The sequence below is a fragment of the Berghia stephanieae genome, chromosome 2 (assembly GCF_034508935.2).
Source record: "Berghia stephanieae isolate SIO BIC M18660-M18661 chromosome 2, UCSD_Bste_1.3, whole genome shotgun sequence".
In the NCBI taxonomy this organism is placed as follows: Eukaryota; Metazoa; Mollusca; class Gastropoda; order Nudibranchia; family Aeolidiidae; genus Berghia; species Berghia stephanieae.
Window position 1 is genome coordinate 29,112,676 of NC_088361.1, and position 23,056 is coordinate 29,135,731.

A 23,056-nucleotide genomic window follows, 5' to 3' on the forward strand; every position below is an offset into this window, starting at 1 on the left:
TATTATTATTATTATTATTATTATTATTATTATTATTATTATTATTATTATTATTATTATTATTATTATTATTATCATTATTATTATTATTATTATATTATTATTATTATTATTATTATTATTATTATTATTAATATTACCATTATTATTATTATTATTATTATTATTATTATTATTATTATTATTATTATTATTATTATTATTATTATTATTATTATTATTATTATTTATATTGACCCAAGAGTGGAAAGTTCGAGACTAAGAGGTAATTCCTCAATGTACTGATTTTGTCTATGACACATTGATCCCAAATCTAAGAAAATCGAAAAATACAAAATGGTAAAATTGAAAAGGAAAAAAATACCATAATATAGATACTATTTGTTCAAGCACCAAAATATCAATCGGTAAGATAACATTATTTATCTGACTAGTATTTTAATATAAACAAAGAAGAGAGGGGGTGTTATTATTCCCGAGATAGGTCAAAAAGCGTAAATTATACAAAGAAGCATAGTCAATCCGCTATTTTTAGCGAATTTTCATAACATTAACATCCAACAACACATATATCCAAACGTTAATAGCGTACAGTTTGCCTGATTGTACTAGCGGGCCACTGCCAATAGCCAGATACTTATTCACACCAGACAATATGTAAAAAGGTAAGATAAAGCGTTTTATCTCAAGGACAACACCCTATTGCCAGAGGTTTGCAGTTTTTATCACCAAACTGATCACTAGCAACGCTCACTATTGCTTGATCGTTGAAAATGCCGAGAAACCTCCGAATCTCTAAGTAGACGGACGTCGCGACCGTCTCAATATCTACACAACCCCTTTGCCTAGCCCCGTGCCATAGATACGGATAGGAAGAGACTGACTGTGACACTTACTCCATCAATCTACTCTCCTCCTCCTTCCCTCCCATCATCCTCGAAAACAACGACCCTGCTTCAAACACGATCATACTTCCCCATATTATGACAAAACACATTATCTCATGTTGTTCAGAAAACATTAATTACTTCATATGCATTTATGTGGTCTTGTGGTATGACGCTCGCCTTAGGATTGAAAAGGTCCTGGATTCGAGTCCCATTCTGTGCGGCGCATGGACGAGTCCAACGAAACATAACCCTCTTCACTTACATTTTTTCATCTCACAGTATTCGGGTGTAAAATAAGTATCTGGCCGATTACAGCGCTGCCTCTGTTGGTCGGAAAAAAAAGATGCAATTTCGCTTAACAGGCGTCACGTCTCATCCTGGGTACCCAGTGTAAAGCACTTTGAGCATGTTTAGTTGGTATTCGCTATATTAAAAGTTCAAGTCTTTATAGATAGTATGCGCTTGGCTAAGAAGTTCATAACATTGCCATCAGGAAGTATAACGGACCAACACACAAAACTGTGTGTATCCATGAACGTTTATAGTCAGGTTAATACAGTTCAGTGATCATTACTCATAAACACGGATGGCAAAAAAAACAATAACAAAGACCTGAGTGACGTCATCTTTGAACTATCTATATGTGTGACCAACCAAAACCTCAAATCGATATCACATCGGGATGAATTATTTATGACAATTGAATTTAAAGTCAAAATCATAAAACTGACACCATTTTATCTCAGAGGATTTCATAAAATGGCACTCATACAGCAAACCACAAGTCTCACTTAGACTACTTAGATATATCATAATTTAGACTTAAAATTTAATTATCTGCGTCCTTTATACGCAGACATAATACCGTTTAAACACGATAGTTCACATACCGATAGACATTGATGACCCATAATAAGTCATCCAAAACAAGTTTGAAAACTTTATCAGGTGTCTGAGAGAGAAAGGGAAGGAGGTCTTGAAAATGAGAAGAATGTAATCGATATGTTTGGAAGAAATCCCATGTTTTTACGGACTCAATTATGCACATTGTGTAACAAATATGGAGTTCGATCCTTTTTTATATCTTTTTTCTCCAGAACACATTTACTTTATGCATCAATATGTTGGAATTACCCATTATTCGCCAAATATAAAAAGCTTTAAAACTTTGTCGGGTTTCTGTGATGTGGAATCTCAGATTTAAATTTTAAAATAAGCATTTTCTCATTTTTTTGGGCAATCAAACAAATTCAATTCATATATTGACTGATTGTGATGGTGTGATGGCCCATAATTCACGAAATAAAGGCTTAAACATGCGTTACACGATATATGTGTATGTGATATGCAATCTCAAGTTTAATGATTTTGTCATGGAGGGAGACATCCTAATTCAATAAACCATATTAAGGTTTTATGGCCAAAAGAAGGAAAAACTGTTTTATTATTATTGTACGGTAGCACTGCGATATAGGGGAATGGATGGACACAGAGAAAGAGTGGCCGCTGAGATAATGTAATGAATAGACATGGTGAGAAAGTGACCACTGGCCATTGGAGTAGTCAGTGACCGTCGTATGTCACTGTCAAGGAAATGACAAAGATGAGTTCTTGAGAGTGAGATGAATCGACTGGAGCGATAAACAAATCACATGTTCTTATGGCGTCGGCAGAGTAGTTTGTAAACGAGTCTCGTATTCATTAATTAACAAGTATGCAGATTATATTAAATCTCGGCGTTCCTATAGCGTCAGGTTAGACAGTTTGTAATAATTCTCAAATGCAATTTGTAACAAATATTATGTTCTTATGTCGTCATGTATGTACTTTGTGCGGCTATGTGGTCTTGTGGTATGACACTCGCTTTCGGATCGGAAGGTTCTTGGTTCGAGCCTTACTCGGCGCATAGCTGAATCCTTGGAAAAGGCTCTTTACTCACATTCTCTCACCGTACTCAGGTGTAAAATGAGTACCTCGCTGCGTTGTCGCTGTCGGAAAAAAGTATTTTCGTCTAACGTGTTGCTGTTGGTCAGAGATAATTTGTAAAGCGCTTTGACCGCATTTAGTGGACATTGCTCTACATAAAAGCTCAAGTTTCTTTTTTTCTTTTTTTTTTCTTAAAAATTCTCATGCTCTTATGGCACCCCATATGCAGTTTGTAACAAGTCTCGTGTTCTTATGGCGTCCCGTATGCAGTTTGTAACAACTCTCATGATATTAAGGCGTCACATATGCAGTGTGTAACATGTCTGGTCATGTTCCTTTATGTCCAGATGCGGGTTGTCTAAAGCGTCGTGTTCTAAATGTGTTGTGTATGCTCATATTCTGATGTAGACGATTATTTTGTTTCAAAATGGGTTCAAATGTTATATTCTAATGTTCAGATCAAACAATATTTTCAATTTAGCCCCCCAAAAATCAATAATAATAATAATAACATATCGATAGATGGCGAGAGCGGCTATGTGGTCTTGTGGTATGGCACTCGCTTTCGGATCCAAAGGTCCTGGGTTTGAGCCTCGCTCGGCGCATAGTTGAGTCCTTGGAATAGGCTCTTTACTCACATTCTCTCACCGTAATCATGTGTAAAATGAGTACCTGGCCGTTAACAAAGGTGTATTTGTCGGAAAAAATTGTAATAGCTCCTAACAGGCGTCATGTATCGTTTTACATGTTACGTGTTGCTGTTAGCCAGGGACCCTTTGTAAAGCGCTTTGAGCACGTTTAGTGGATATTGCACTATATAAAAGCTCAAGACTTACACATACGACTTCAAAGACTAATATTTCAGACAAATCACAATTTGGGGGTCAACTTTATTAATAAATATGTCGTTTTGTTACCTACGCTTCGGATGTTTTTCTATGTAGTCTTTCGAAGCTAAAAGACCAATGATGCTTGAATTTATCAAGATTTTTGTGGTCTTTAAATGGGAGGAAAAAAAACAATTTGTTTGGTATATTTTAGACGACAAGACGCTACTATATCGAAAAACACTTTACTTCAACTCAAATTATGGATCTACGTAAAATCTGTTGTGGACAACACAACAAAAACAATTTCTTCAAGTCTATCGACATTAAGTATTACCATTTTGATTATTTCTGATTAAGGCTTTAAATCGGGGTTTGAGCCCGGTACCCTTCTTGTACAGTAGTTTATATTAGTTTTTAAAGACCTGTGATACTCATTTTTGTGCAACACGTTCAGCAATCCAGTGCGTTCGCCGTACCATCTTGCTTGCCGGAAGAAAAACGTAAAGAATAAATCAATAGAATAAATATAAAGAGGTTTGTGAAAATAGTAATAAATTGCATTGCTCTTGGCATTACTTCATTAACGAAAAAAAAAAGATTAAAATTAAAACAAAAACAGACAAAAATCTTTCGCTGATACCTTCTTATCTTATCAAGTCTTATCATAATTTTAAATCGTTATTTCTCTTCTCTCTATTTATACCAATTCTTTTTGAATCATTGTACAAATCCGATCGTGACCGTTGTAAAGGCGATTTATCTTTTAATTTCAAGATACAATAGCCTTGGGCCATTGCATTCTCTCGGTCTTGTGAAATGGAGATAAATTGAAGTTGAGATCCCATCATGAATTTTGTTTGGAGAGGTAAGTGGTGAGAAATTAGAGGAGGAATGGAACTCAAAACTTTCGTTGCAAGTGATAAACACAGTCATACTTCATCTCACTCCCTCCCTCCCCTCTATATCCTCTTCCCCGTCTCTCTCTCTCGCTCTCTCTCTCTCTCTCTCTCTCTCTCTCTCTCTCTCTCTCTTCCGTTTTCTTTGTATAAATAAGCAATCTATCAACCTATTAATTGATTAATCAATCAATCAATTAATCTATCATTATATATTTCTATCTATCTATCTATCTATCTATCTATCTATCTATCTATCTATTTATCTATCTTTCTATCTACACCGCTGAGGTCCATGCAGCCGGAGTTTATCCCGTTTCTATAGCGGGAAACGGACAATAGCAATTGCTTGCTATCCTTTTGATAGGATGCCAGTCTATCGCGAAGTCCTTGCCGCCAGATCTAACAGAACCAGCTACCCAATCATTGCTAGTTGGACAGGGGTGCAAGGGGGGGGGGGGGGGGGCAGTAGGAGGGGTGTCAGATAAAATCTCTACTGCATCCGGGATCGATCTCGGTCCCTTTGCGTGTGAAGGGAGTGCTCTACAACTGAGCTGTCGGAGCAGTATAGTTTCCTGTATTGATCGATTTTATGGATAATTTGGAAAAATAAAGAATTACATTAGAACTCACACACTGTTTGTTCAGTGTTGAAAGAGAGACAACAAGAAGGACAAACAAATGACTAAGACGATCAATGACTATTGATAGGAGAATTGGGTTGGATAAAGAAATGAATTGAACACAGTGAGAGAAGAGACTGAAACACGTAGAAGACGAAATAATATGGAAGAGCGCGCGCGCGCTCGCGCGAGAGAGAGAGAGAGAGAGAGAGAGAGAGAGAGAGAGGGAGAGAGAGAGAGAGTGAAAACAAGGAGGGAGACGGAGATCAAAGTGGTGAAGATCGACAGCGATACAAGTAGAGAGAGAAAGAGAGAGCGAGAGAGAGAGAGAGAGAGAGAGAGAGAGAGAGAGGGAGAGAGATAGAGAGAAAAGGGGGATGTCACAAAGAGAGAAAATATTGAGAAAAAGTGAATTAAATACAAACACACACACACACACACACACACATATATATATATATATATATATATATATAATATATATATATATAGATAGATAGATAGATAGATAGATAGATAGATAGATAGATAGATAGATAGATAGATAGATAGATAGATAGATAAATAGATAGGTAGATATATAGATAGATAGATAGATATATGAAGATAGATAGATAGATGGATAAAGAGAGAGAAAGAGAGACAGAGAGTGTGTGTGTATGTGTGTGTGTGTGAGAGAGAGAGATAGAGAGAGAGAGATAGAGAGAGAAAGAGGGAGAGAGAGGTAGAAACTGAGATAGATTGAAAAAGTGATATATTTACATGGCGAAATGTATGTACAGAAACCAAAGAAAGTAAAAATGGTTGTTAGAAAGGGACAAGGTGAATCATTATATTAAACACTTAGATGACACGGGGTTACCAAAATATAAATTTCAAAACATTATAACATATTGGAGAAGCAGTGATAATAAAAGAAAATATAAAAGAAAGGCAGGCAAAAAATCACAATAACCATTGAAGGGGAGCGGAAAGAGTGAAGCAGTTGTAATCGATTTTGAGTCCGGTCCAATACCCACATTGCCCAGCTCACTCGGTGAGTGACGCACGCGTCAAGAGTACTCATTAGCCAGTTGTGACAAGTCGATTACCGATCGATTGTATTGTCTCATTCCACCAACACCTTCTTGTGACAGCCCAACTTTCATCATCACAGTCTCTTCAACGCTGATATGCATTGACAAAATGCATTTATTATTATTTTGATCAGATAAATTATTTTCATTTAAGTGGACAATAATCTCAAAACAGTGTAATGAATGCCACTTGCCGGATGACCTATACCAAGAGGATGACCGATACCAAGAAGTTAATACAAACGATAGCACAGCCACGCAATGTGCTGTAAACTCTTTAAAATAAAGATAAGTATTGAATGGCGGGGCGGCTCAAAGTCCAGTCCCTGGGAAAAGGCTCTTTATTCATATTTTGACCCATCTTCTCAAAATGGTGTTAAGTCGGGATGAACTGGACCTAAAAAAAAAGTGAATCTAAAATTAAAATGATTCGGGAATACGAACTTTGAGGTTTTGGCAATGGAATAAATTTTATTTATTATCCACGAAATTGAATAGAAATTGAACCCCATTTTCGTATTTGGGACAAAGAATTTAATTTACAGCACTTAATTCATCGCGGAAAACCCCATTTTGAGCCGGTTGGTCACATTTCCTCACCATAATCAATTGTAAATCGAGTACCCTGACCGGTGACAGCGACAGCATTGCCCTTTATTACAGGACAGGAGTCATACTATCTCGACCTACATTTCAAATGTTGCTTTTTTACGTGGGACCCTTTGCAGTTGTAAAGAGCTTACAGAATAGTGAAAATGGTGCTGTTTGAAGCTCGAAAGAAAAACTTGAGCTTTGAGCTTTTTGTATAGCGCGAAATCCACTAAAAGTGCTCAAATCGCTTTACAAAGGGTCACTAACCAACAGCAACACGTGACATGTAGAACGAAACATGACCCCTATTAGGCGATAATACATTTTTTTTTCCGACAGAGACAACGCTGTTAACGGCCAGGTAGTCGTTTTACACCTGAGTACGGTGAGAGAATGTGAGTAAAGAGTCTTTTCCAAGGACTCAACTATGCGCCGAGCGAGGCTCGAACCCAGGACCTTCCGATACGAAAGCGAGTGTCATACCACTAGACCACATAGCCGCAGAAAAAAATTATATTGAATTGTAAGCTACAATTTATTAGACGAAGACAGATACTATGGACGTTCGGATTTCCCCTTTATCAACAAAATATGATGAATGAAACACTAAAGATGAATTATATATCTGTATGAATGGCGTAGTTAAGGTGAACAAATAAAAACGATGATGTCCCATCGTGATTTTTTGATGAAAGGGAAATCCGAAACGTCCATAGTATCCGTCTTTGACTAATAATAATTATTTTAACAAATAAAATTCCGTTTCTTCATCCCCCCCCCTCTCTCTCTCTCGCCCGAGAATGTGTTTTTAGTGTCTATTCCAAGTGAGGACTAAAATTACTCAGGCGCCAGCCGCAGTGCAGCACGCCAAAATGAGCGGGTAAAAATGAGTTGCTCAAGACACACACCGCGGCGCATGATGAGTCGAATTCGGGTCATTTCTCGTACGAAGAAATAACAATACCGCTGGGCCACGTTATCAGCAGTTTGTCAAAAAGCCTCAAACCCATATTGTCTAAGAAGTCTCATTTTTGAGACAAAATGGCCTGATGGGGCTATTTTAGCCCATCGATAAAAGAAGTTGGGACAGCGTGGCTCAGTGGTACGGTATTTGCTTCGTACCCGAAAGGTATCGAGTTCGTTCACCCGCCGCGCTGTGTGGCCTTGAGCAAGTCACCTCACCCTAGCTCACTTTGTGGCGCTGCTCTGCGGCTGACACCTGGGTTATTCCAGTCTTCTCTTGGAATAGACCATAAAGACAAATTTCCCCATGGGGAGGAAAAAAAGAAATTTTATTTATTTATTTGTTTATAATAAAAAAAAAGTTCTGCCCGAAATAGGCTTCAACAGTCATGACGTCACTTCCCTCGTAATGACGCATGGTAACTTAGTAGCTGGCTCTAAACTATCGGAACAATGGCGGGCACCCTTATGAAATATTTCTCCGACGAGCATTAAAGTGCATCCAGAGGAGAAAAACATTATAAATATGATCATGTTTTGACTTTTATACATTCTGATCACTACATGACATATGAAAAGTTCTAGCCAGCGTGAAGAATAAAAAGTACCGATTTTCTTTGTTTAGAACCAGGCTGCTCGCCGTTGCTGGGCGACGTGATATCAGACTAGTGAATCCAATTACCAATCAAAAGATATAAGGATTTTGTTTCAAAACAGCAGTATACTGTTGCCGATCTGAAGCGGTAACCTTTACCTAATTAAAATGTGGTTTGAGTCTCGTCTTGACAAGGAAATTTCAGCTATTTCAGTGGTTAGATATGTGATCGTGGAATTTCTGGTCCCAATGTTGTGTCCTTAGGTAAAACACTTTACACATTTTACCCCACTCTACTGAGGTATTAATATGTACCCCACTATAGGCAGTGATCGATATTGTAAGAATTTTAGTAAAGGTAACGCATAGCAAGCGACTGGAACTTAATGAAATGGAAATTCTGTTCCATTTGATCTGCTTGGGAATTGAATGAAATATTGTGAAGCGCATTGAACATGCATGGTAAATCGTTGGAAAATTAGATATTTATAGATCGCTCCAATCTGGCATTATACTCATATATAAACCTGATTCCTAAAAGTAAAATAACTTTGAAAAGAAAGCGATTTAATAATAATAATAATAATAATAATAATAATAATAATAATAATAATAATGATGATGATGATGATGATGATGATGATGATGATGATGACGATGATAATAATAATAATGATAATAATAATAATGATAATAATAATAATAATAATAATAATAATAATAATAATAATAATAATTATTATTATTATTATTATTATTATTATTATTATTATTATTATTATTATTATTACTATTATTATTATCATTATTATCATTATTACTATTATTATTATTATTATTATTATTATTATTATTATTATTATTATTATTATTATTATTATTATTATTACTATTATTATTATTATTATTATTATTATTATTATTATTTATTATTATTACTATTATTATTATTATTATTATTATTATTATTATTATTATTATTATTATTATTATTATTATTATTATTATTATTATATCTACGTTATTCATCCCAAAACATGACAACCTTTGGAATTTTTGACATAGTATATTATTTTCATCCCTAAGATTTACTAGGAATCGACCGAGTTACAGACATTGTTTTTCTAGACACTTGGAGTATCAAAAGGTTTCACGGAAGACTCCACGAAAGTACTAGAAGAAATTACATTTTTTGAGAGGGTAGGGGGAAAATGAGTTTTGGGTACTCGATTCAGACGCCTATAATCTAAGTGCCTGAAGTCATAACAAAAAAGATGCATTATGATGACAGTGTCAAAGACTGGCCTTCAACATCAACAAAATTGTTTAAGTCCGATATTCGTGACCTGCCCTAGTATATCGGTAATATTTTTTTTCGGGGATAAATCGTACCACGCAAAGTTTAGTTAAAATTGAGATTATACAAAATAATAATGTTAAAATTTTTGAAATGTGAGAAATTGTTCTTGTTCTCCACGATAAGCAATAGAAATGAACCTGAAGTTTATTATTTATGACAATGAATTCAATTTGAAACGCCTAGTTATTCCAAATTAATGGTTTTGAGGAGAAAATTCACATCTTTGCTCCGTCTACAGAATAATATTATAAGCATATAACGTAAGAAGGGGTCCAATATGGATCCCGGGTGCAGTCGCGATTTTTTTCTGACCCCCTCCCCACCCCTGTGGACCCAGCATTGAATGGGTAGCTGAGTCCGTTAAGACTTGGAGGAAAGTACTTTGCGATAGACTAGTGTCCTACCCAAAGGATAACAAGCAATTGGTATTGTCCGTTTCACGCTATAGTAACCGGGCTATGACATAAGACAGCGGACTTAAAACAGTTGCATAAAATTCTATCTAAAGATGATACTCACGATCCATATACTACAAAATTGTAATAAATTGGATCACAGCATTACAACAATAAATATTTCAGGAGAATGTTATAAATGTATTATCTAGAGGTAAACCAGATGACAAAAAAAATGACTTTAAAGTTAAATGGATCAGAAATCGGAATTGTAGATTTAGCCATTTTAAGAAACGACATGTAGTGTCCTCAGTAAAACGAATAAAATTGACCTACGTTTCATACGTTGACTATCAACTCAACTTCATCCAAAACACCACGACATTACACCGTTTTAGTCTACGGTCATAAAAGTTAGTTCAATTTAATATCGCCTTTGTGTAAAAAGGACTGCTGATCGCTGAAAAGCGCTGGATAAAATAATTAGTGAAGTGGCACTCCAACGAAATTCACCATTTTATATTATTTAAGCTCTCTTACGAAGAAATTGTTGTCTAATACGATTACTGACCGATATCGGGGAATTTACTGACCTGTTAAACTCAATCTTTTTGTTTAATCGGATTCATATAATCGTAAAAAGTAAGTTTCAAAACTAACAATTAAGGTAAAAAAGAAGATTTTGTACTAAAATAATTCTTCATGTAATAAGAATATCGATAAACTAGAGATTCCACGTATTATTTTATCATATTTTCTTTACATAGTTTTTAAATCTGATATAATAGGTATACCTATATACTGAGTTTAATTTTTTTTTCTATTTGGATGGTAGATGAAGCTCTGTGATTTTTCTTTATTCTTTTACATAGCAGTTTAGAATAAAAGCCATCCACACTGTGGAGTTCCCATCTTCAACACTGCGTATTCCATGCTACGACAGCGATCTCCTCTTGTCTGCTTCCGGTGATGTCTTCCAAAACGGACGTGACGTAGTTTGCTGTCGGACAGAGAAATCCCGATTATTGCCCGGTCTCACCATTAGCTTTATTTGCTAATCTCATCGATTCTCTATGGTCGTTCCATGCACTTGGAAATACTAGCTTAACTACCATTCTGTAATGTTGACGATAATTATTGGCTTATGTTATCTTGTCACTATTCTTATGGATACGTGTTATCAGAACATTCATTTCAAATTAATCTGAAACAGTTATAATAATTCATATCTTGATAACAATGTGGCTTGCATGTTTTTCATCTTTGTTAGGAAATGTTTTATTTTAACTTGTTTTTACATCGGACATAAGGCAGCATGGATGGTCCCAATTAGTCTAAGTGGAAAGGAAGATAGACGAGCCCCTCAGGCTGTCCGAACATACTGCACAGGAGTTACTAAATACCGAAAGTATAAGTTCAAGTAAAATCTTCACCTATCCTTCCCTTCAATTCAATTGTACTTACTTTATTTAACTTAAAGTGTTTAGAGCATATACTTTGTTAAAATTAAACAACAAAAAACTTGATCGTTTAAATCTACTACACGTGCTCAAATCGCTTTACAAAGGGATCCTTGACTAACAGCAACACGATAATACAATTTTTTTCCGACAGAGACAACGATGTCAAACGGACATGTACTCATTTTAAACCTGAGTACGGTGAGAGAATGTGAGTAAAGAGCCTTTTCCAAGGACTCAACTATGCGCCGAGCGAGGCTCGAACCAAGGACCTTCCGATCCAAAAGCGAGTGGCAAACCACAAGTCCACATAGCCGCACAGAGAATCTAGAGAGACCAAATCACCCAACTGACCATCTAAAAGCAATTTTAAAAAGAGCAGAGAGCTTTCAACTTCATTCATTTAATTGTTTGTAACCAACCTGCTATAAAGCGTGTTTTGAGAATGGTTTCACAAGGTCTATGTTTGATGTGATTTAAAATGCACTAGCTAATGACTCAGTGGGAGAACATTCTTGTCACAAACAAGGAAAATCTATTGGTCCCTTATTCAGTCCATTGTTTTCAAATCAATGAAAAGCCATTGGTCCCTTATTCAGTCCATTGTTTTCAAATCAATGAAAAGCCATTGGTCCCTTATTCAGTCCATTATTTTCAAATCAATGAAAAGCCATTGGTCCCTTATTCAGTCCATTTTTTTCATACGCCACTTTGCACCAAGCAATGATTGAGACCTAATTCGATTAGATCTGGCGTAAAGTAATTTGCTATAGAATATAGCTTTTTGCCCAAAGCGAAGCAACAGTAGTAACTAGTCGGTCTAACGCTAATGAAACCGGGATAAGCTCTGGCTCCATTTAGCATAATGGATCAGAAGTAATTTTAGGTAATGACTGACCTGCTGCTGAATACTTCTTGCAAGAACTTAATAAGGCATTTGTTACTTTTGGACAATTTCAGACTTAGACAAGTAATATTCATATAGAATAGGACACAATAGGTCAAAGAAGTCGTGACGTCACACCTTTTACTCTTCCGGTTCCTTGGAAATGTTTATGTAACCAATCCTTAGTATCAGGGAGATTTTTAAAAATTACGGACGTACAAGAGCGAGGATGGGTGATTTTTATTGACGACCAGCATATATTTGTAAGATGCCATCACTCTGAAACCACAAGATCAATTACACAAGGTATGTATTCAGTCCTCCGGAAGAGTGGTTTTACACTTTACATGAGATTAAATCAGCATTTTGACATCAGACTATCGTTCCCTATTTTAACCTGTCGCCTAGTTCAGATATTTTGGAAATATAAAATGATAAGAAAAAACTAATTTTAAGAGAAAAATAGGTAAAGATGACTTAAAAGAAGACATACTGTTTTCTGACGAAACGCATTTTAAATTTTTTTTGGCCAAAAACATTTACTTAAAATATTGATCGATTAACATGACTTATGAAAAAAATATCAAACACTAGACGTTAAAATGGCTTCAAACAAGTCTTAGGCTTTAGGCTAGGCTGTGAACAGGTTGAGAATATCGTAAATGGATCAATATTATTTGAAGTAAAAGTTTTCAGGCCAAAATGAACTGATGAAGTTTTGTAGCAGCATTACAGATGTGTGGGAAGCCACAATAAGTGGATTGCTGGAGGGCGAATAAGAGGTGGTCTTGAAGAGGGTTGAGAGCAGGAAGACATGATTTACAGCAGACCAGGAACTCGTTAATGACGACGATTACGTCGACGATGATGTTAATGATGATGCTAAAAAGAGATAACTAACGGTAAAGATAATGCTGTTGCTAATGATGATGATGATGATGACGATGATGATGATGACGATGATGATGATGATGATGATGATGATGATGATGATGATGATGGTGATGATGATGATGATGATGATGATGATGATGATGATGATGATGATGATGATGATGATGATGATGATGATGATGATGTACAATTCTTTCTGGACTATATCTGGGAATCCATTTTGACAATTTAAAATTTAAATTTTGTTAAGAAGGGTTTCGATCCCAAATCGGTCTGTGTTTGGTATTATGGTATTTTTCGAAGTTCTCATGATCGTTTTAGTTCATTACTTTTCAGTCCCTGTCCAACAGCAACACGTAACATTTATAAAGAGTCATGATGCCTTTTAGGCGTATGACATTTTTTTCCGACTAAGACAACGCTGTTAACGGCAAGATACTCAAACAAAACTTACTAAAAATTCAATGATTTCTCCAGACCAGTGGAATAGTTGTCTCATCGAAACGCTTGACAAACATGCGCCATTCCAAACAAGGACCGTCACCAACCGCAAGTATGCTCCGTGGTATACGTCGGACGTTAAAGAAGCTAAAACGAAGTGTCGGAGAGCAGAAAGACTGCTGAAAACATCAGGCCTTACGATTCATCGTGAAATATTCAAGAACGCATTTCGTGCCTGGAAGACAACAATAAAAAAGGCAAAGACCACGTATTTTCTTTCAAAATTCGAAACTTCTAAATCTTGTAAACAATTATTTAACATCTGCAATGATCTACTTCGACGTGAAAGATGCACTTTATTACCATCTACAACCAATCAAAGAGACTTGCCAAACACATTTGTCAACTTTTTTAAAGACAAAATCCATAACATTCGCTCAGAACTAGATCGGCATGAACCATTTATAGATACAAATACATTCTGTGGTACCCCTTTCGACAAGTTCCAACCAGTTTCACCTAGTTTCATAAACGAGTTGATAAAAAAGCCCCATTAAATCCTGCGACCTTGATCCCCTACCAGCACAGCTTTTGGCCAGCTCCATCGATACATTATTACCATCCATTACATCAATCATAAATACATCCATACTGACTGGCGAAGTTCCATCGTGCTTTAAAAGTGCCCTTGTCAAACCACTTCTGAAGAAACCATCACTGCACCACAATATATTAAACAATTATCGTCCTGTATCAAATTTACATTTTTTGTCAAAACTTTTGGAGAAGGTAGTTCTTACACAATTAACATCTCATCTTAAGAACAACAGTTTGGAACAACCCTTTCAGTCAGCCTACAAACATCAACACAGTACTGAAACGGCGCTTCTTAAAATCTTTAATGACTTGTTATGTAATGCTGATGCTAACAATATCAATGTATTATGCCTTTTAGATCTTTCAGCTGCCTTTGACACCATTGACCATGACATTTTGTTAAGAAGACTAGAAAATACGTTCGGCATAAAAGGAATTGCCCTTAAATGGTTTACATCATATTTACAGGATCGATGGCAGACTGTCGTGGTGAATGGTGTTCAGTCAGAACAAGTTTTACTAGATTTTGGAGTGCCACAAGGCTCTGTTCTTGGCCCTGTCCTTTTTACTGTATATATGCAGCCCCTTTCTAGTGTGATATCCAGATTCAATCTGAGTTATCATTTTTATGCAGATGATACGCAAATATATGATTCAGCACCTCTTAGTAATTTACAGTTCTTAATACAACGAATTACGAGCTGTTTTAATGAGATTAAATCTTGGATGTACCACAATAAGTTAAAATTAAATGATAATAAAACTGAGATTTTAATGTGTGGAAGGCCGAGTATCCTTAAACAGGCAAATAAATCACCTATCACTCGGAAATAGCACAATAGAATTTTCAAATAAAGCAAAAAACCTTGTCGTCATCATTGATAAAGATCTTTCCATGACAAGCCATGTGAATAACACCATACAATCTATGTACATAGAAATGAAAAAAATAAGCAAAATTCGTAATTTAATACCGAAGCATATAACAGAACTTTTAATTAATTCCCTGGTTTTATCTAAATTGGCCTATTGCAACTCCCTTTGGGCGAATTTAGCTAAAGACAAAATTAGCAAACTTCAGGTTGCTCAAAATAACGCAGCCAGGCTCATTGTACGCAATAACAAAAAATACCCGTCAGCAACTCTTCTTCTCCGTGAGTTACATTGGCTTCCTGTGGAAAAAAGAGTTGCCTATAAGATTTGTACTGTTGTCTACAAATCCCTGAGCACGAACAGTCCCTCCTATATTAAAGACCTTCTAAACATATATGTCCCCAATAGAAACTTGAGGTCAAGCAATGACCAATCAATCCTTGTCAAACCTAAGCCATTGCGTAAAATAGGTGAACAGTCTTTTCAATTTTCGGCCCCCCATTTTTGGAACTCTCTCTCCCATCACACATGAGATGCTCGGATTCGTTGACAACGTTCAAATCTCGCTTAAAGTTTTATCTTTTTTACGTCATAATGTTGCAATATTATTTTCATCTTTTGTTGTTGTTAAATTGAATTCGTATCACGTTTCCTTCACACTTGTCTCACTGTAATATGTTTTGTTTTATATCACTGTAAAGCGCTTAAAGCCTGTGACAACGGGGTAAAGCGCTATATAAATGCCATTTATTATTATTATTATTATTATTATTATTATTATTATTATTATTATTATTATTATTATTATTATTATTTTACACCTGAGGACTCAATAATGCTCCGAGCGAGGCTCGAACCCAGGACCTTCCGATCCGAAATCTAGTGTCCTACCACAAGATCATATAGCCGCATTTTATACAGTACCAGTCGCCTGTTAGAAGTCCTTTTTGTACTAACCTCTTACATTATTCGTCACTGCTTGTAGCAAGCTGCTCATTCATGCTTGAGTCGAATGGGCAATTCCGGTAAAGTGCCTTACCCAAGAATCCAACGTCGCGACTGCGCTTTTCCAAGATCACAGTCACCCATCGCGACCGATCCAGCCACTGATGACGCTTAACATTGCTTGACTTTTGATACAAGACTATGCAAAGTACCGCTGAGCCATACAATTTACATACATGAAATGTGGCCATCGCGTCAAAACGGTAATAGGTCGGAGTGATTTAGAAACTGAAAATTTGCATTTATTATCAAAATACGATTCTTCGGAAAGATTAATATGTTTCATTACTGCCGTACTCTGGAAAGGTGGCCGTTTCGGGTTTCCAGTTTACCAACAAAAGACGATGAATAAAACACTAAGGACCATTCATCTTGTTTTGTTGATATAGGGGACACCCGAAACGTCCACATCTTCATTTTTTTAAAATGGAATTTTCCATTTCATTAAGCATTATTTCTTTTTTCAAGCTTCAAACAACATTTTTATTATGTTTATGCCAATCATATTGAGTTTCCAGCGCCTTTTTCATCCCAATATAAAACCGTTTTGAGACGGTGGGTCACATTTAGACTTCGTCGGTTTAATAAATATCTCTCCAATCACTACCATTTTGCAATTTGTTAACAATTCCAGCAATATATTGTTGAAACTATTATATTTATTTTTCAAGTTCCCCTCTGAAAGAGAGGCGTCAATATTGACTAAAATATCAGTAAACGAAGTGGCCCATTAGGCGCTCTTACTCTTTTTCTAGCGTTATTGTGACATTGTTAAGAAAAACCAATATATTTAATTAGGCTATATAAGCGCAGTACGAGTATATTCTAATTTGATCAAACACTCATTTATCCTTTTGTTTATTTAAATACGTTTAATACGTTTTACGAGTGAACAGTAACAACAAGAACAACAACAACAACAACAACAACAACAACAGCAACTAAAACAAAAATAGAGTAGAATCTGCTCCAAAGCCAACAGTAACAATGAAGACCTTGGACTAGACGACATGTCGTGTTTAATGCGTTAGGCATTACATTTTTGTGAGACAACGCTGTTAAGACATTACATTTTAGTGAAGTGTGAGAATACGAATAAAAGACCTTCTCAAAATCACTCAACTGCGAGCGACCTGTCCTACAAACGAGCCTTGAACCAGTGTCCTGCAGCTCAAAAGCCGACTGTCCTACATACAAGAAGAGCACAAAGCCACACAACAGTGATAATACTTCATTTTATCGTTGACCCATCGTCATGTCTTTATTTACTAATGGACGATGTAGGAAAAGGTGAGGAAAGGGGGCTAGGGAAGAAGTAGAATAATAATAATTGAAAAAGAAGGAAGAGAAATGTTTGTGAGATAGGTAGATAGATAGACGGATAGATATATAGATATATAGATAGATAGATAGATAGATAGATAGATAGATAGATAGATAGATAGATAGATAGATAGATAGATAGATAGATAGATAGATAGATAAATGGAAATATAAGATAAATAGATAGATGAATAGATATATATATATATATAGATAGATAGATAGATAGATAGATAGATAGATAGATAGATAGATGAAAGGATAGATAAGCAGTTAGAGAGATAGATAGATAGATAGATAGTTAGATAGATAGATAGATAGATAGATAGATAGATAGATAGATAGATAGATGGATAGATAAGCAGTTAGAGAGATAGATAGATAGATAGATAGATAGATAGATAGATAGATAGATAGATAGATAGATAGATAGATAGATAGATAGATAGATAGATAGATAAATAGATAGAGAGATGGGGACATGAGGAGAGAAAGAGAGTACATATCATTATCACACCTCAATTATCGTGTCATGTTATGTCTAAAGCCAGGGATAAATTTGTAAACGGGTGTCTGATGATGATGATGATGAAAATGATGTGATAATGATAGAAATAACGACTATAATAAATATTATAATAACGCAAATATGAAACAGAAGCTTAATTAAGGAAGAAGAGTGATATTTCTGGGTCCTAAAAACAAAAACATGACAATTTTGCTTCAAGCTATATGATGAAAAAATCTTTGTCCAACCCATGTAACTTTTAAATTATGGCCCGAAATACTCTTCCTTTAATGTCAATTAATTAATATGATCCCCAAATTGTCAAACAATATAAAAAATGCGACTTTAGTGAAGTTTCAGGTTTAATGATTGACGCTTAAGCGTCAACCTAATTCATCGATGCAAAATTAGTCGTGATATTCCATCGTGTACTCTTACTTCTTGGAATGTGTTCGTGTGTGAGAGTGTGTGTGTGTGTGTGTGTGTGTGAGAGAGAGAGAGAGAGAGAGAGAGAGAGAGAGAGAGAGAGAGAGAGAGAGAGAGAAAGAGACAGTCCTTCGGAGGTCTAATAATGAATAGGTTACATATTGAATCATCAGATTTATATGCAGATTTTAGGATTACAGGACGTAAAGGAGCCAGCATATATTTAGGATTTAAAAAACCAGACGAATCACTCTGAAACCAGAAATGTATCCAGTCCTCCAGAAGAGTGGTTTTACACCTCCAATGAGATTGGAACCGGTTTTTTGACATAACACTTTTGTTCCCTTTTGACTTTGCTCGGTGCTTTGTTATTGTTTTTAGACCATGAGTTGGATTGTGAGTTATCATGTTGGTCCGTCTAACAGACAACAAACGTTTAAGGTTACTCATACTTCGGGTGATGTCACAGTTGATCTTGCTAGTAGAGCAGGTGGGCATTTTACCTAAGCGCATAGCATTAATTAAAGAGAAAGTAAGTTCTAAGCTTCTTTCTGGTGGTGTAAAAACAATTTTTAAAAAAGAACAGAGTGACATCTACTTCATTGTCTCTATAATTAGACTAGACTTTCTGAATAGCTACTCCAATACAAAAAGGTCGAAGTCATAGAAAGAATAAGTCGAATGTAAGAATAACTCTCATTTGATCCGACTTTGTCACATGATCCGATTGTCTTTTCTTTTCCATCTTTTCATCCAGGACAAAGATCGATAACGCTATTCACTAACAAAGACTACGTGTTTTTTTTATCCCTATCTCTCCTGACAACGTAAGAACAATCTTGGCATTTACATCAGTATGGTTTTGTGGAGTAGTAAGCTACTCGCCTTGTGATCTGAAATTCCACGCAACGGAGAGTCCTTTGAAAGATATCTGAGGTCAGGTGTAAAATGAGTGCCTGATCTGTATCAGAGTTGTATTTGTCGCAGAAATGTTTTTTCTGTAAAAGCGTCATAAAGGAGAAATGTTCAGCGATGTTGTTTTCGAGTGACTCATTGTAAAACAGTGCCTTTCAGTTGAAGCTAGCAATTGATTCAAGTTCACTTATAATACATTCCCAAACCCGTTAAACCCGCCGTTCAACCGTTGAATCTCAGCTACCAATAAATGTTAAATTTTGATTTAGAAACAAAAGTAATTTGGGACAGATAATTTGATGGTTTCACACAAGACATAAAGTTCAACTTACATTTAATTTCTAGCAATCTCCAATATCACCTTATAGAGGAACCTTGAAGTGGTGGTTTTCTGGATAAAAGAAAGAAAGGCAAAAAATAACGATATTGATATACGTTTTTAAACCAATATTCATCATATAATTGTTCACATGTCACCGAGGTAATGATCCTAGTTGAGCATGAAGGATGGTCCCAATAGCTCAATATATATATATATTTATATATATATATATATATATATATATATATATATATATATATATATATATATATATATATAATATCGAAAACAACAACAAAAAAGCAACCTACAAACAATAACTACCATTTTCCAATCAGACAATTACAACGATGTTTGTAAATGTGTACACTAGGTCTTGCCATAATAACCAATAAAAATACAAAATAATAAAAATGTTAACTAAAAAACTCGTCGGTTATCAATGATCTTGCGTCAATTACATTCAGCACCTCTAAACACAATTTTATTTTTAAAATGTTAACTGAATTAATAAAATTCATTGGTTATCAATGGTCTTGCCTCTATCGCATTCATCACCTCTAAGCATAATATTATTTTAAAATTAATTATTAAAACTCGTTGGTAAATATTAATCTTACCCCTATCATATTCATCACCTCTAAGCAAAATCATATTTTTTAAATATGTTATCTTAATTAATAAAACTCGTTCGTTATCAATGATTTTGCGTTTATCACAATCAGCACCTCTACGCATAATCCTATTAACAATAATTAGAGCTGTCTGTTTTTTTTCATTGAAACATCCTTACGGGATCTGTCTGTGATTTGAACAATTTAATCGATTTTTTTCCTGCAGTAATATAATCAACAGAAATACAAATATTCTTTTAATCTTTGAACGTAAACGACATAGTCTCTCTCTCTCTCTCTCTCTCTCTCTCTCTCCCTCTCTCTCTCTCTCTCTCTCTCTCCCTCTCTCTCTCTCTCTTTTTGTTTTTTTTTTGTTTGTTGCTTTAGGTCTCTTCCAACACAATTGAGGTTATATGAGAGACCGCTGAAACAAAAAAAAAAAAACAAAAAAACAAGCAATCTAACAAAAATAGAACAAATGTAAATCAAAATCATAACCTAAAGATATCATAAGCTAAATTATAAATAACCAAGAACAAACAGGCAGAAGATTTACAGAAAAAAAAATATCCTCTGTCAAAAATACAATCACAAACCAAAGAAGCAGGATAGGCTAGTAAAGAGAAGAAACGACATCACTATCGGATCGTACACCCATGCGAACATCATAGGGATATGATTCAAGGATGATGCTCCCATCCAACCACCCGCTCTCTCTCTCTCTCTCTCTCTCTCTCTCTCTCTCTCTATATATATATATATATATATATATATATATATATATATATATATATATATATATATATATATATATATATATATATATGTAGCAATGCTCGATGTATTTGTCTTTTCTTTAGAGGTCTTCAAATCGGAGCCTGCGTTTTTATAAAGGGCAAATGGCTCCATGTTGTGGATCGGTGGCTCAGAGGTACAGTGTCTCGTCTTGCCGCAAAAGTCAAGTAATTTTAAGCGTGATCAGCGGCCGGATGGGTGATATTGATCGAGGAACATTTCTAGTCCCGACGTTGTCTCTTTGACTAAGTCGCTTTACACACATTACCTTACTCGATCCAAGTGTGAATGAGTACTTGTCTATAAAAAATAAAGGATATTGTAAAAGTGTTAACGCAAAAAGGACACCCACTAGGAGACTTGTACTGTATGACATGAAAAAATGGTTCCATAGGCCCTGTTGGGGGAATATAATGAAACATCTTAAAGAGCATTGGCCATGGTTACTCCCTTGAAATTCACTATGTAAATGTTCATATTTATCTTAATTTTGTTTTATCTTATTATGTCTTGCAGAGCATGTTGATTTTATCTCAGTATACAAAGACATTGATAAGTACCATAAATAAAGTTGCTGAGAATATAATGGATGTAAACGATAAAAGAAAAGACAATACAATGGTGATAGTGATTATGGTTTTGATGATGGTAGAGAAAATGTGAAAGATGAAGGTGGTATTGATAGCGATGCTGTTTATTTCGATAATGATGTTGATGATATTGATGATGACAATATATTGTTGATAACGATGATGATGATGATGATGATGATGATGATGATGATGATGATGATGATGATGATGATGCTGATGCTGATGATGGTGATGGTGGTGATGGTGATGATGTTGATCAAAAAATGATGATAATAATAATAATGATGATGATAATGAAGATGATGTTGATGATGATGATGATATGAAGACGATTATCATATTGATGATGATGATGATGATGATGATGATGATGATGATGATGATGATGATGATGATGATGATGATGATGATAGCGGTGATACAAACGGCCATGCAATTCGGTGTACTATATACTTCCGCAGACCATCTTCTGATCGTCAAATAAGGATAAATGTATTAGGAAATGATAAGTAGATTGAAACTTAAATAGAAAAAGACACAGACACACACACACACACACACACACACACACACACACACACACACAGTGAGAGAGAGACAAAGAAAGATAGAATGAGAGAGAGAAAGAGAGAGAGACAGAGAGAGAGACAGACACACAGAGAGAGAGAGAGAGAGCTCAGCGAGAAAAATAGAGAGATACTCCATGTGCACTTGAGAGGCCCTAAAAGGAGAAACGCTTAACGCTAGAATTGATAAAATATCCAGAGGTAATGCAAGCTCTTAGAACCCCTGTCTTTAAAAGTGTCCCCAGACGCCGTGGGCCACTTCAGCTGATAAAATGTAAAAAGAAAGTGAAACAAAAGTATTTAATGCGCCCAGAGCCAACAGTTTCTTCACGCATGATTGACTCAGTATTCAGGACACTGGAGCACAAAATCACTCATGTGAAAAATATTTGAAGAGCAGGTCAGAAACGAGATGCAAGAATTGATTGTGTGTTGTTTAGATGAATGCTGGCTATCTCTAGCTGTTTATCACTTGCCCAAAGGTGACTAAAACCAAACAAATTTACTCTTCATTTGTCACTTTCTTTTGATGATCGTCGTCTTGTGTTGTGATGCAATTTTTTGGAGAAGTTTTAGACTATAATTTAATGAAGGCCATGCGATTTCCATTTATTAAGGATATGGTCAGGCTATGGTTCAGGAAAGCTGAGGTCCAGGAAAGTTACGGTCAGGCTACGTTTTTAAAAAAAGTTA

General features: G+C 35.4%; 1 pseudogene across 7 annotated transcripts in view; it reads right to left on the minus strand.

Moving 5' to 3' along the window:
- Nucleotides 1-23,056, minus strand: part of LOC144964657 (cAMP-dependent protein kinase type II regulatory subunit pseudogene) — a 148,817-nt pseudogene that overhangs the window by 15,211 nt on the left and 110,550 nt on the right. For all 7 annotated transcript variants that reach the window (XR_013643898.1, XR_013643901.1, XR_013643899.1 and 4 more), the window contains one exon: nucleotides 19,806-19,864. The product of XR_013643898.1 is annotated as a cAMP-dependent protein kinase type II regulatory subunit pseudogene, transcript variant X2 (transcript). The remainder of the gene's footprint in view (nucleotides 1-19,805; nucleotides 19,865-23,056) is intronic.